Source organism: Phyllobates terribilis, unplaced genomic scaffold (genome assembly GCF_046119375.1).
Source record: "Phyllobates terribilis strain yellow unplaced genomic scaffold, ASM4611937v1 Scaffold_2__4_contigs__length_985480577, whole genome shotgun sequence".
Lineage (NCBI taxonomy): Eukaryota > Metazoa > Chordata > Amphibia > Anura > Dendrobatidae > Phyllobates > Phyllobates terribilis.
In genome coordinates, this window is record NW_027362762.1 from 256,120,961 (window position 1) to 256,136,727 (window position 15,767).

Genomic DNA, 15,767 nt, shown 5'->3' on the forward strand with positions numbered 1-15,767 from the left:
CCAAGAAACAGATAAACATGATTAGTAATTTTAAATCTGGTGGAGCTTAGCATAGATGGCCTAATAGAATCAGTACTGCACACTGCTACAAAGCCCAAATTATTTTCCAGCCAAGATACAGATAAACATGATTAGTCATTTTAAATCTGGTGGAGCTTAGTATAGATTGCCTAATAGGGTCAGTACTGCACACTGCTACAAAGCCCAAACTATTTTCCAGCCAAGATACAGATAAACATGAATAGTAATTTTAAATCTGGTGGAGCTTAGTATAGATGGCCTAATAGAATCAGTACTGCACACTGCTACAAAGCCTAAATTATTTTCCAGCCAAGATACAGATAAACATGATTAGTAATTTTAAAGCATAAAACGGTTGGTGAGGTGATTTTAACAAATCATCAAGCTTTTACTCTCCCCAGGATGACACAGGGGTAGTAAAGTCGTTTTGGATCCATGATTTGTTCATCTTTATGAATGTGAGTCTGTCTACATTCTCAGTGGAGAGCCGTGTGCGCTTATCTGTCAGCATACCACAAGCAGTGCTGAACATACGTTCAGACAGAATGCTGGCTGCGGGGCATGACAAGATCTCCAAAGGCGTAAGTGGCGAGCTCCGGCCATTTATCCAGATTGGAAGCCCAAAAAGTGCAAGGGTCTAGTGACACAGTCATGGCTTCAATGTTTACTTGGAGATACTCCTGTACCATCGTCTCTAGCGTTGACTATGTGTCAGACTTCTTGTCTCCTGTGGCCTTGCAAAGGATGGGCTAAAAAAATGGTGAAATGATTCCGCAAAATTGATGTTACCAGCAGATACTGTGTTTCTGTTACGGTTTGAGTGCTGAACACTCGACGGTCCCACGGTTGGCAAATTGGAACTGTAAGATTCACTACGTGCACCACTCCTGTTTTGTGGAAAAGCACATGTAAGATTCTGAAACAGTCTCTGCTGATACTCCTGCATGCATGCATCCCTTTCTATGGCAGGAATTATTTCTGCAAATTTACTTTTGTACCGGGGATCTAACAGTGTGGCAACCCAGTAGTCAGGATTATTTCTAATTCTTCCAATCCAAGGGTCATGTTGCAGGTAGTGCAGAAGGAAGGCACTCATGTGTCTTGCGCATCCAGGAGCACCAAGTCCCTGTTGTGTTGGTGGTGAGGTAACAATCTTGCTTCCTTCCTCTGTCCTCTCCCCCCAACCTCGCACAACAGAAATGTGATCAAGGTCTCCCTCATCTGATGAGTCTTCCATCAGTTCGTCCTCCACTTCTTCCTGGGCTCCTGCACCTTCCTCAACAGTTTGGCTGCTACCATGTGCCAAGGTAAAACCATCTCCCCCACGCTCACATGCCTGCCGCCTTGGTGCTGCCGACCGTCTGGACCTTGCAGATGTTAGCCCTTCCGCATACAACTCCTCCTCCTCTACTTCCTCCAGTTCCTCTTCTGCCACCACCTGACTCCGAATTCTGTTTAACATGTGCTCCAGCATGTAAATCACCAGAATAGTCATGCTGATAATGGCATCGTCAGCACTAAACATCTTCGTCGCCATTTCAAAACTGTGCAGAAGGGTGCATAGGTCCCTGATCTGAGACCATTCCTCCAGCGTGATTTGCCCAACCTCTGGATCTCGTTGGCTCAGGATATATGTCAGAACGTACTGCACCAGGGCGTGTCGGTGCTGTCACAGTCGCTGCAACATGTGCAGAGTTGAATTCCACCGGGTAGGCACATCGCATTTTAGCCGGTGAAATGGCAGGCCCAACGACTTCTGTAGAGATGTAAGTCGCTGAGCTACGGGATGCGCACGGCGGAAGTGAGCACACAGCGACCGTGCCCTCTGCAGAAGGCCATCTAGTCCGGGATAGTGGTCTAAAAATTGCTGGACAACCAGGTTCAACACGTGAGCCATACAAGGCACGTGTGTGACATTGCTCCGTCGAAGGTTCGCACCCAGGTTTGCAGCATAGTCGCACACGGCCTTCCTTGGTTTCAGGTCCAGTGGAGACAACCATTCATGAAACTGGTTCTCCAGAGCTAACCACAACTCCTCAGCTGTGTGACTCACATTTCCCAGACATTTCAAAGTAAAAACCGCCTGATGACGTTGAGCCCTGCTGCCAGCATAGTAAGGAGGTGTGCAGAATCCCTTCTGCGCAGTTAGAAAGCTTGTGGCATGACCAGACAGGCTTTGGGTGAAGGTGGAGGACCGAGAGGAGGTTGAGGAGGCAGAAGCAGTGGAGGAACTTTGAGATAAAGAGGATTGACGCACAACTCGTGGAGACGGCAAGACTTGGACAGCAGCCCCTTGTCCTGCTGTCACCATAGTTACCCAGTGCCCAGTCAGCAACATGTAACGCCCCTGTCCATGCCTACTCGTCCAAGTGTCTGTGGTGAAATGCACCCTGTCACATACAGAGTTTCTCAAAGAAGCAGTGATGTTGTGTGCGACATGCTGGTGGAGCACAAGCACACTTTTCTTTGAGAAATAGTGCCAACTGGGCATCAGGTGCTGGGGCACTGCGACGGACATAATGTCTCGAAAATCCTCTGTGTCCACCAGGCGGAAAGGAAGCATTTCTGTAGCCAAGAGCTTGCAGATGGTGAAATTCAACCTCTTAGCTTTCTCATGGCTAGGAGGAAGTGGTCTTTTACTTGTCCACATCTGAGGGACCGAGGGCTGGCTATGGTGCTTAGACGGGGTTGATAAGGGTGTCCCCGGCAAACTGCCGGTCTGTGAGGAAGATGCAGGCGGACATGTTAGGTTGCCTTGATCCAAAGGTGGTGCTATCGATGTCGGACAGCGCTCAACACCAGCTGGTGTTACCACCTCCAAAGAAAATGATGACCTGCCAATCACGCTGGCTGTTGCGGGTAAAGAGGTGGCAGGTCTGCGTCCCAAAACAGGTGTGACTGCTGTCCCCCCAGTCACAGAGGATGAAGAGGCCACAGATGCATAAGATGCGGAAGACGGCGGTTGGCCCGGCCGGCTAGGCCGCATTGTAGCACAGTGAGCTTCCCACTGCAACTTATGCTTCATGTCCATGTGCCGGTTCATGCATGAAGTACTCAAACTATGTATTTTTTGGCCTCTAATTAGCTTTTGCTGACAAATATTACAGATAATACGAGTTGGGTCATCTTTATCGATCTGAAAAAATGCCCAGGCTATGCAAGGTTTAGCACCCATGCGACCTGAAGAGCCACCACGACTTGTGGTCAGAGGCAGAGTTGTGTTTGAGGGTGCAGTTGTTGACGTGCTTCCAGTACTACGTCTCTGTCCAGGAAGGCGCAACCTGACCTCGTCATCACTAGCATCCTCCTCCACCTCCTCTGCTGACCTCATCTCTTGGCTGACTGTGGGTTGACAGTAAGTGGGATCTCCAACCTCATCATCATCACCCTGTGTGTTATCACACCCATCGTCCTCAGAGCCAACCTCTTCCTGCCCTGACAAAAAACTAAAGTTGTCGCTCCAATCAGGTATTTGAGACTCATCATCGTCTTCCTCATTGTCTCCACCAACAGGAGTTACAGTTTGTGAACGAGGGTCTACATTATGGTCAGAACCTTCTGCGTCTGGTCCTGGATCCGACTTATAAAGATTCTGGGCATCAGTGTAGATCATTTCCTAGTCTGGATTCACAGAAGCTCTGGAGCTGACCTCTGATTCCCCGGCTATAATATGAGTAAACAGCTCTGCAGACTCAACCATCTGTTCTACCCCATACTCAGACGGGCAGCTGGAGACTTGGGAGCTGAGAGGAAGCAAGTGCGATTGGGGTGACACCTCTGAGGACTGAAGTATTTGTGATGTTGAAGTTGAGGTGGAGGAGAGCCCACTTAAAGGAGCACTTGATATCCGTTGAAGAACCTGCTGTTTGTGGGCCTCATCTGGAATTTGTAGCAATTGGCGTGGCCGTAAGAAAGGGATCTTATCACATTGTCCGCTATAAGAAGTAGACATTTTAGTTTGGCTGAAAGATGGTCTTTCTTCTGCAGATGTTACTGTTGTTTTAACACCTACCCCACGGACACAACCTTTTTTCCCCTTCCCAACACGCCTATTCCCCTTTCCACCAGCAGCAGGCCTTTTTCCACTCATTTTGGTGGTTAACTAATTCACAACTCTGGAGTTGTTTGCACAAAAAAACAATGGATGGGAACCGAGCAGAGCTGAGTGGCCAAACTGTGGTATTAGGCCAAAAGTATTGGCTGGGTTAGATGCAGATAAAAATTATATTGAATTTGCAACCTGATGGAGGTCAGTATAGATGGACTAATAGAACAAGTCCCACACACTGCTAGAAGCCTAAATATTTTTTCAGAGCTAGATGCAGAAAAAAAATTAGATTGAATTTGCAACCTGATGGAGGTCAGTATAGATGGACTAATAGACCAAGTCCCACAAACTGCTAGAAGCTGAAATATTTTTTCAGAGCTAGATGCAGATAAAAATTATTTTAAATTTGCAACCTGGTGGAGGTTAGTATAGATGGACTAATAAACCAAGTCCCACACACTGCTAGAAGCCTAAATATTTTCAGTGCTAGATGCAGAAAAAAATTAGATTGAAATTGCAACCTGATGGAGGTCAGTACAGATGGACTAATAGACCAAGTCCCACACACTACTAGAAGCCTAAATATTTTTTCAGAGCTAGATGCAGATAAAATTTATTTTTAATTTGCAACCTGGTGGAGGTTAGTATAGATGGACTAATAGAACAAGTCCCACACACTGCTACAAGCTGAAATATTTTTTTCAGAGCTAGATGCAGAAAAAAATTATATTGAATTTGCAACCTGATGAAGGTCAGTATAGATGGACTAATAGAACAAGTCCCACACACTGCTACAAGCTGAAATATTTTTTCAGAGCTAGATGCAGAAAAAAATTAGATTGAATTTGCAACCTGATGGAGGTCAGTAAAGATGGACTAATAGACCAAGTCCCACACACTGCTAGAAGCCTAAATATTTTTTCAGAGCTAGATGCAGATAAAAATTAATTTTAATTTGCAACCTGGTGGAGGTTAGTATAGATGGACTAATTGACCAAGTCCCACACACTGCTAGAAGTTGAAATATTTTCAGAGCTGGATGCTGAAAAAAATTAGATTGAATTTGCAACCTGATGGAGGTTAGTATAGATGGACTAATAGATCAAGACCCACAAACTTCTAGAAGCCTAAATATTTTTTCAGAGCTAGATGCAGATAAAAATTATTTTTAATTTGCAACCTGGTGGAGGTCAGTATAGATGGACTAATAGAACAAGTCCCACACACTGCTACAAGCTGAAATATTTTTTCAGAGCTAGATACAGAAATAAAATAGATTGAATATGCAACCTGATGGAGATCAGTATAGATGAACTAATTGAACAAGTCACACACACTGCTACAAGCTGAAATATTTTTTCAGAGCTAGCTGCAGAAAAAAATTAGATTGAATTTGCAACCTGATGGAGGTCAGTATAGATGGACTAATAGACCATGTCCCACACACTGCTAGAAGCCTAAATATTTTTTCAGCGCTATATGCAGAAAAAAATTAGATTGAATTTGCAACCTGATGGTGGTCAGTATAGATGGACTAATTGACCAAGTCCCACACACTGCTAGAAGCCTAAATATTTTTTCTGAGCTAGATGCAGAAAAAAATTAGATTGAATTTGCAACATGATGGAGGTCAGTATAGATGGACTAATTGACCAAGTCCCACACACTGCTAGAAGTTGAAATATTTTCAGAGCTAGATGCTGAAAAAAATTAGATTGAATTTGCAACCTGATGGAGGTTAGTATAGATGGACTAATAGATCAAGACCCACACACTGCTAGAAGCCTAAATATTTTTTCAGAGCTAGATGCAGATAAAAATTATTTTTAATTTGCAACCTGGTGGAGGTTAGTATAGATGGACTAATAGAACAAGTCCCACACACTGCTACAACCTGAAATATTTTTTCAGAGCTAGATACAGAAAAAAATTAGATAGAATTTGCCACCTGATGGAGGTCAGTATAGATGAACTAATAGAACAAGTCCCACACACTGCTACAAGCTGAAATAATTTTTCAGAGCTAGATGCAGAAAAAAATTAGATTGAATTTGCAACCTGATGGAGGTCAGTATAGATGGACTAATAGACCAAGTCCCACACACTGCTAGAAGCCTAAATATTTTTTCAGAGCTAGATGCAGAAAAAAATTAGATTGAATTTGCAACCTGATGGAGGTCAGTATAGATGGACTGATTGACCAAGTCCCACACACTGCTAGAAGCCTGAATATTTTTTCTGAGCTAGATGCACAAAAAAATTAGATTGAATTTGCGACCTGATGGAGGTCAGTATAGATGGACTAATAGACCAAGTCCCACACACTGCTAGAAGCCTAAATAATTTCAGAGCTAGATGCAGAAAAAAATTAGATTGAATTTGCAACCTGATGGAGTTCAGTATAGATGGACTAATAGACCAAGTCCCACACACTGCTAGAAGCCTAAATATTTTTTCAGAGCTAGATGCAGTAAAAAATTAGATTGAATTTGCAACCTGATGGAGGTCAGTTTAGATGGACTAATAGACCAAGTCCCACATACTGCTAGAAGCCTAAATATTTTTTCAGAGCTAGATGCAGATAAAAATTATTTTTAATTTGCAACCTGGTGGAGGTTAGTATAGATGGACTAATAAAACAAGTCCCACACACTGCTAGAAGCTGAAATATTTTTTCAGAGCTAGATGCAGATAAAAATTATATTGAATTTCCAGCCTGATGGAGGTTAGTATAGATGGACTAATAGAACAAGTCCCACACACTGCTAGAAGCCTAAATATTTTTTCAGAGCTCGATGCAGAAAAATATTATATTGAATTTGCAACCTGGTGGAGGTTAGTATAAATGGACTAATAGAATGATGCTATGCCCAAAAGGTTTTACTTCACTAGGTGCAGTAAAAAAATTTGCATTCTATACACACGTGGGGTAGCTTGCAACACAGATAGGCTACTCCACTAACTAACACACTCTGCAATAGGCCAAAAAGGATTTGCTTTGCTAGATTTAGCCAAATGCTGTGAAAAAAACTTGCACAGCACTGGTACAGACCTGCCTGGCAAAAAATGAAAGGAACTGATTTAACCTAGCCCTGAAAACGACTGCAATTACAATTAGTCTTTACTAGAGATGAGCGTTGTTCTACTCGAACTGTTCGCCAATCTCAAATTCGAGCTGTTTTTTGCGGTGTTCGAGCCGGTCGGCGAACACGAACAATTTGAGAAAAATTCGGCTGTTCGAGGTTATGTTCGATAACTGTTCGTGCACCAAAATCATAACTGGATTTTTTCTCAGTAATGATGAAAATTAATGTTAATACGCAGTTTGAGTGTACAGCGGGGCGGGGGGAGGGGCAGGGGATGGATCTCTGCAGGAACAATGAAGATCTCCATTTTTTTTTCTCTTTCCCGCATTTGCAGTGGGGAGGTGCAATCTGTCAGCCTATCAGCAGCGCACACACGGAGCGAAGTGCTTTTTTTCACACAAGCAAGGGCATGTGTGATTGGCAGTGTATGTCACATGTCCTTGCCCTATAAGACCAAGCCATTTTCCCCGTCGCCACCATTTTCTCACTGCTGCAGCTGCGTGTTAGACGGCACCGCTGTTGCTGTGTGCGCTATACCTTGTTAATTTCAAGCCAATTTTCGCACAAATATACAGATAGCTTGGGAGTAGGGAATAGTTGTGATTGCAGTCCTTTTAAGGACTAGGTTACAGCATTTCCTACGACTTTTATCAGGCAGGTCTGTGCTCTTAAATAGATAGATTGTGGGAGTAAAGACTAATTGTAATTGGAGTCCTTTTCAGGACTAGGTTACATCAGTTCCTATCAGTTTTTGCCAGGCAGGTCTGTGCCAGTGCTGTGCAAGTTTTTTTCACAGCATTTGGCTGAATCTAGCAAAGCTAATCCTTTTTGGCCTATTGCAGAGTGTGTTAGTCAGTGGAGTAGCCTATCTGTGTTGCAAGATATACCACCTGTGTATAGAATACCAATTTTTTTACTGCACCTAGTGAAGTAAAATCTTTTGGGCATAGCATCATTCTATTAGTCCATCTATACTGACCTCCATCAGGTTGCAAACTGAATATAATTTTTTTCTGCATCTAGCTCTGAAAAAATATTTGGGCTTCTAGCAGTGTGTGGGACTTGGTCTATTAGTCCATCTATACTGACCTCCATCAGGTTGCAAATTAAAAATAATTTTTTTCTTCATTTAGCTCTGAAAAAATATTTGGGCTTCTAGCAGTGTGTGGGACTTGTTCTATTAGTCCTTCTATACTGACCTCCAGCAGGTTGCAAATTGAATATAATTTATTTCTGCATCTAGCTCTGAAAAAATATTTGGGCTTCTAGCGGTGTGTGGGACTTGGTCTATTAGTCCATCTATACTGACCTCCATCAGGTTGCAAATTAAAAATAATTTTTTTCTGCATCTAGCTCTGAAAAAATATTTGGGCTTCTAGCAGTGTGTGGGACTTGGTCTATTAGTCCATCTATACTGACCTCCATCAGGTTGCAAATTAAAAATAATTTTTTTCTTCATTTATCTCTGAAAAAATATTTGGGCTTCTAGCAGCGTGTGGGACTTGTTCTATTAGTCCATCTATACTGACCTCCATCAGGTTGCAAATTAAAAATAATTTTTTTCTGCATCTAGCTCTGAAAAAATATTTGGGCTTCTAGCAGTGTGTGGGACTTGGTCTATTAGTCCATCTATACTGACCTCCATCAGGTTGCAAATTAAAAATAATTTTTTTCTGCATCTAGCTCTGAAAAAATATTTGGGCTTCTAGCAGTGTGTGGGACTTGGTCTATTAGTCCATCTATACTGACCTCCATCAGGTTGCAAATTGAATAAAAAAAATTTCTGCATCTAGCTCTGAAAAAATATTTGGGCTTCTAGCGGTGTGTGGGACTGGGTCTATTAGTCCATCTATACTGACCTCCATCAGGTTGCAAATTAAAAATAATTTTTTTCTGCATCTAGCTCTGAAAAAATATTTGGGCTTCTAGCGGTGTGTGGGACTTGGTCTATTAGTCCATCTATACTGACCTCCATCAGGTTGCAAATTAAAAATAATTTTTTTCTTCATTTAGCTCTGAAAAAATATTTGGGCTTCTAGCAGTGTGTAGGACTTGTTCTATTAGTCCTTCTATACTGACGTCCAGCAGGTTGCAAATTGAATATAATTTTTTTCTGCATCTAGCTCTGAAAAAATATTTGGGCTTCTAGCGGTGTGTGGGACTTGGTCTATTAGTCCATCTATACTGACCTCCATCAGGTTGCAAATTAAAAATAATTTTTTTCTGCATCTAGCTCTGAAAAAATATTTGGGCTTCTAGCAGTGTGTGGGACTTGGTCTATTAGTCCATCTATACTGACCTCCATCAGGTTGCAAATTAAAAATAATTTTTTTCTGCATCTAGCTCTGAAAAAATATTTGGGCTTCTAGCAGTGTGTGGGACTTGGTCTATTAGTCCATCTATACTGACCTCCATCAGGTTGCAAATTAAAAATAATTTTTTTCTTCATTTAGCTCTGAAAAAATATTTGGGCTTCTAGCAGTGTGTGGGACTTGTTCTATTAGTCCTTCTATACTGACCTCCAGCAGGTTGCAAATTGAATATAATTTTTTTCTGCATCTAGCTCTGAAAAAATATTTGGGATTCTAGCGGTGTGTGGGACTTGGTCTATTAGTCCATCTATACTGACCTCCATCAGGTTGCAAATTAAAAATAATTTTTTTCTGCATCTAGCTCTGAAAAAATATTTGGGCTTCTAGCGGTGTGTGGGACTTGGTCTATTAGTCCATCTATACTGACCTCCATCAGGTTGCAAATTAAAAATAATTTTTTTCTGCATCTAGCTCTGAAAAAATATTTGGGCTTCTAGCAGTGTCTGGGACTTGGTCTATTAGTCCATCTATACTGACCTCCATCAGGTTGCAAATTGAATAAAAAAATTTTCTGCATCTAGCTCTGAAAAAATATTTGGGCTTCTAGCGGTGTGTGGGACTTGGTCTATTAGTCCATCTATACTGACCTCCATCAGGTTGCAAATTAAAAATAATTTTTTTCTGCATCTAACCCAGCCAATAGTTTTGGCCTAATACCACAGTTTGGCCACTCAGCTCTGCTCGGTTACCATCCATTGTTTTTTTGTGCAAACAACTCCAGAGTTGTGAATTAGTTAACCACCAAAATGAGTGGAAAAAGGCCTGCTGCTGGTGGAAAGGGGAATAGGCGTGTTGGGAAGGGGAAAAAAGGTTGTGTCCGTGGGGTAGGTGCAGAAAAAAGACCATCTTCCAGCCAAATTAAAATGTCTACTTCTTTTAGCGGACAATGTGATAAGATCCCTTTCTTACGGCCACGCCAATCGCTACAAATTCCAGATGAGGCACAAAAACAGCAGGTGCTTCAACGGATATCAAGTGCTCCTTTAAGTGGGCTCTCCTCCACATCAACTTCAACATCACAAATACTCCAGTCCTCAAAGGTGTCACCCAAATCGCACTTGCTTCCTCACAGCTCCCAAATCTCCAGCTGCCCGTCTGAGTATGAGGTAGAACAGATGGTTGAGTCTGCAGAGCTGTTTACTCATACTATAGCCTGGGAATCAGAGGTCGACTCCAGCGCTTCTGTGAATCCAGACGAGGAAATGATCTGCACTGATGCCCAGAATCTTTATGAGTCGGATCCAGGACCAGACGCAGAAGGATCTGACCATAATGTAGACCCTCATTCCCAAACTGTAACTCCTGTTGGTGGAGACAATGAGGAAGACGATGATAAGACTCAAATACCTGATTGGAGCGACAACTTTAGTTTTTTGTCAGGACAGGAACAGGTTGGCTCTGAGGACGACGGGTGTGATAACGCACAGGGTGATGATGATGAGGTCGGAGATCCCACTTACTGTCAACCCACAGTCAGCCAAGAGATGAGGTCAGCAGAGGAGGTGGAGGAAGATGCTAGTGACGACGAGGTCAGGTTGCGCCTTCCTGGACAGAGACGTAGTACTGGAAGCACGTCAACAACTGCATCCTCAAACACAACTCTGCCTCTCACCACAAGTCGTGGTGGCTCTTCAGGTCACATGGGTGCTAAGCCTTGCATAGCCTGGGCATTTTTTCAGATCGATAAAGATGACCCAACTCGTGTTATCTGTAACATTTGTCAGCAAAAGCTAAGTAGAGGCCAAAAAATACATAGTTTGAGTACTTCATGCATGAACCGGCACATGGACATGAAGCATAAGTTGCAGTGGGAAGCTCAGTGTGCTACAATGCGGTCTAGCCGGCCGGGCCAACCACCGTCTGCCATATCTTGTGCATCCGCGGCCTCTTCATCCTCTGTGACTGGGGGGACAGCAGTCACACCTGTTTTGGGGCGCAGACCTGCCACCTCTTTACCCGCAACAGCCAGCGTGATTGGCAGGTCATCATTTTCTTTGGAGGTGGTAACACCAGCTGGTCTTGAGCGCTGTCCGACATCGATAGCACCACCTTTGGATCAAGGCAACCTAACATGTCCGCCTGCATCTTCCTCACAGACCGGCAGTTTGCCGGGGACACCCTTATCAACCCCGTCTAAGCACAATAGCCAGCCCTCGGTCCCTCAGATGTGGACAAGTAAAAGACCATTTCCTCCTAGCCATGAGAAAGCTAAGAGGTTGAATTTCACCATCTGCAAGCTCTTGGCTACAGAAATGCTGCCTTTCCGCCTGGTGGACACAGAGGATTTTCGAGACCTTATGTCCGTCGCAGTGCCCCAGTACCAGATGCCCAGTCGGCACTACTTCTCAAAGAAAGGTGTGCCTGCGCTCCACCAGCATGTCGCACACAACATCACCGCTTCTTTGAGAAACTCTGTGTGTGACAGGGTGCATTTCACCACAGACACTTGGACGAGTAGGCATGGACAGGGGCGTTACATGTCGCTGACTGGGCACTGGGTAACTATGGTGACAGCAGGACAAGGGGCTGCTGTCCAAGTCTTGCTGTCCCCACGAGTTGTGCGTCAATCCTCTTTATGTCATTTTTCCTCCACTGCTTCTGCCTCCTCAACCTCCTCTCGGTCTTCCACCTGCACCCAAAGGCTGTCTGGTCATGCCACAAGCTTTCTAACTGCGCAGAAGGGATCCTGCACACCTCCTTACTATGCTGGCAGTAGGGCTCAACGTCATCAGGCGGTTTTTACATTGAAATGTCTGGGAAATGTGAGTCACACAGCTGAGGAGTTGTGGTCAGCTCTGGAGAACCAATTTCATGAATGGTTGTCTCCACTGGACCTGAAACCAGGGAAGGCCGTGTGCGACAATGCTGCAAACCTGGGTGCGGCCCTTCGCCGGGGCAATGTCACACACGTGCCTTGTATGGCTCACGTGTTGAACCTGGTTGTCCAGCAATTTTTAGCCCACTATCCCAGACTAGATGGCCTTCTGCAGAGGGCACGGTCGCTGTGTGCTCACTTCCGCCGTTCGCATCCCGCAGCTCAGCGACTTACATCTCTACAGAAGTCGTTGGGCCTGCCACTTCACCGGCTAAAATGCGATGTGCCTACCCGGTGAAATTCAACTCTGCACATGTTGCAGCGACTGTGGCAGCACCGACAAGCCCTGGTGCAATACGTTCTGACGTATAGCCTGGGCCAACGAGATTCAGAGGTGGGGCAAATCACGCTGGAGGAGTGGTCTCAGATCAGGGACCTATGCACCCTTCTGCACAGTTTTGAAATGGCGACGAAGATGTTTAGTGCTGACGATGCCATTATCAGCATGACTATTCCGGTGATTTACATGCTGGAGCACATGTTAAACAGAATTCGGAGTCAGGTGGTGGCACAAGAGGAGGTGGAGGAAGTAGAGGAGGAGGAGTTGTATGCGGAAGGGCTAACATCTGCAAGGTCCAGACGGTCGGCAGCACCAGGGCGGCAGGCATGTGAGGGTGGGGGAGATGATTTTACCAGGGCGCATGGTAGCAGCCAAACTAGTGAGGAAGGTGCAGGAGCCCAGGAAGAAGTGGAGGACGAACTGATGGAAGACTCATCAGATGAGGGAGACCTTGATCACATTTCTGTTGTGCGAGGTTGGGGGGAGAGGACAGAGGAAGGAAGCATGATTGTTACCTCGCCACCAACACAACAGGGACTTGGTGCTCCTGGATGCGCAACACACATGAGTGCCTTCTTGCTGCACTACCTGCAACATGACCCTCGAATTGTGAGAATTAGAAATAATCCTGACTACTGGGTTGCCACACTGTTAGATCCCCGGTACAAAAGTAAATTTGCAGAAATTATTCCTGCCATAGAAAGGGATGCACGCATGCAGGAGTATCAGCAGAGACTGTTGCAGAATCTTACATGTGCTTTTCCACAAAATACCAGTGGTGCACGTAGTGAATCTCACAGTTCCAACTTGCCAACCGTGGGACCGTCAAGTGTTCAGCACTCAAACCGTAACAGAACCACAGTATCTGCTGGTAACATCAATTTTGCGGAATCATTTCACCACTTTTTTAGCCCATCCTTTGCAAGGCCACAGGAGACAAGAAGTCTGACACATAGTCAACGCCTAGAGACGATGGTACAGTAGTATCTCCAAGTAAACATTGAAGCCACGACTGTGTCACTGGACCCTTGCTCTTTTTGGGCTTCCAATCTGGATAAATGGCCGGAGCTAGCCACTTACGCCTTGGAGATCTTGTCATGCCCCGCAGCCAGCGTTCTGTCTGAACGTGTGTTCAGCGCTGCTGGTGGTGTGCTGACAGATAAGCGCACGCGGCTCTCCACTGATAATGTAGACAGACTCCCGTTCATAAAGATGAACAAATCATGGATCCGAAACGACTTTTCTACCCCTGTGTCATCCTGGGGAGAGTAAAAGCTTGATGATTGGTTAAAATCACCCTACCAACCGTTTTAAGCTTTCAAATTACTAATCATGTTTATCTGTATCTTGACTGGAAAATAATTTGGGCTTTGTAGCAGTGTGCAGCACTGATCCTATTAGGCCATCTATAATAAGCTTCACCAGATTTAAAATTAAAAATAATTTTTAGCTGCATCTAGCCCGGAAAATAATTTTGGGGCTCCGAGATGCGCAAGACACATAAGTGCCTTCTTGCTGCACTACCTGCAGCATGACCCTCATATTGTCAGAATTCGAAGTAATCATGACTAGAGATGAGCGTTGTTCTACTCGAACTGTTCGCCAATCTCAAATTCGAGCTGTTTTGGGCGGTGTTCGAGCCGGTCGGCGAACACGAACAATTTGAGAAAAATTCGGCTGTTCGAGGTTATGTTCGATAACTGTTCGTGCACCAAAATCATAACTGGATTTTTTCTCAGTAATGATGAAAATTAATGTTAATACGCAGTTTGAGTGTACAGCGGGGCGGGGGGAGGGGCAGGGGATGGATCTCTGCAGGAACAATGAAGATCTCCATTTTTTTTTCTCTTTCCCGCATTTGCAGTGGGGAGGTGCAATCTGTCAGCCTATCAGCAGCGCACACACGGAGCGAAGTGCTTTTTTTCACATAAGCAAGGGCATGTGTGATTGGCAGTGTATGTCACATGTCCTTGCCCTATAAGACCCAGCCATTTTCCCCGTCGCCACCATTTTCTCACTGCTGCAGCTGCGTGTTAGACGGCACCGCTGTTGCTGTGTGCGCTATACCTTGTTAATTTCAAGCCAATTTTCGCACAAATATACAGATAGCTTGGGAGTAGGGAATAGTTGTGATTGCAGTCCTTTTAAGGACTAGGTTACAGCATTTCCTACGACTTTTATCAGGCAGGTCTGTGCTCTTAAATAGATAGATTGTGGGAGTAAAGACTAATTGTAATTGGAGTCCTTTTCAGGACTAGGTTACATCAGTTCCTATCAGTTTTTGCCAGGCAGGTCTGTGCCAGTGCTGTGCAAGTTTTTTTCACAGCATTTGGCTGAATCTAGCAAAGCTAATCCTTTTTGGCCTATTGCAGAGTGTGTTAGTCAGTGGAGTAGCCTATCTGTGTTGCAAGATATACCACCTGTGTATAGAATACCAATTTTTTTACTGCACCTAGTGAAGTAAAATCTTTTGGGCATAGCATCATTCTATTAGTCCATCTATACTGACCTCCATCAGGTTGCAAACTGAATATAATTTTTTTCTGCATCTAGCTCTGAAAAAATATTTGGGCTTCTAGCGGTGTGTGGGACTTGGTCTATTAGTCCATCTATACTGACCTCCATCACGTTGCAAATTAAAAATAATTTTTTTCTGCATCTAGCTCTGAAAAAATATTTGGGCTTCTAGCAGTGTGTGGGACTTGGTCTATTAGTCCATCTATACTGACCTCCATCAGGTTGCAAATTAAAAATAATTTTTTTCTGCATCTAGCTCTGAAAAAATATTTGGGCTTCTAGCAGTGTGTGGGACTTGGTCTATTAGTCCATCTATACTGACCTCCATCAGGTTGCAATTTAAAAATAATTTTTTTCTTCATTTATCCCTGAAAAAATATTTGGGCTTCTAGCAGCGTGTGGGACTTGTTCTATTAGTCCATCTATACTGACCTCCATCAGGTTGCAAATTAAAAATAATTTTTTTCTGCATCTAGCTCTGAAAAAATATTTGGGCTTCTAGCAGTGTGTGGGACTTGGTCTATTAGTCCATCTATACTGACCTCCATCAGGTTGCAAATTGAATAAA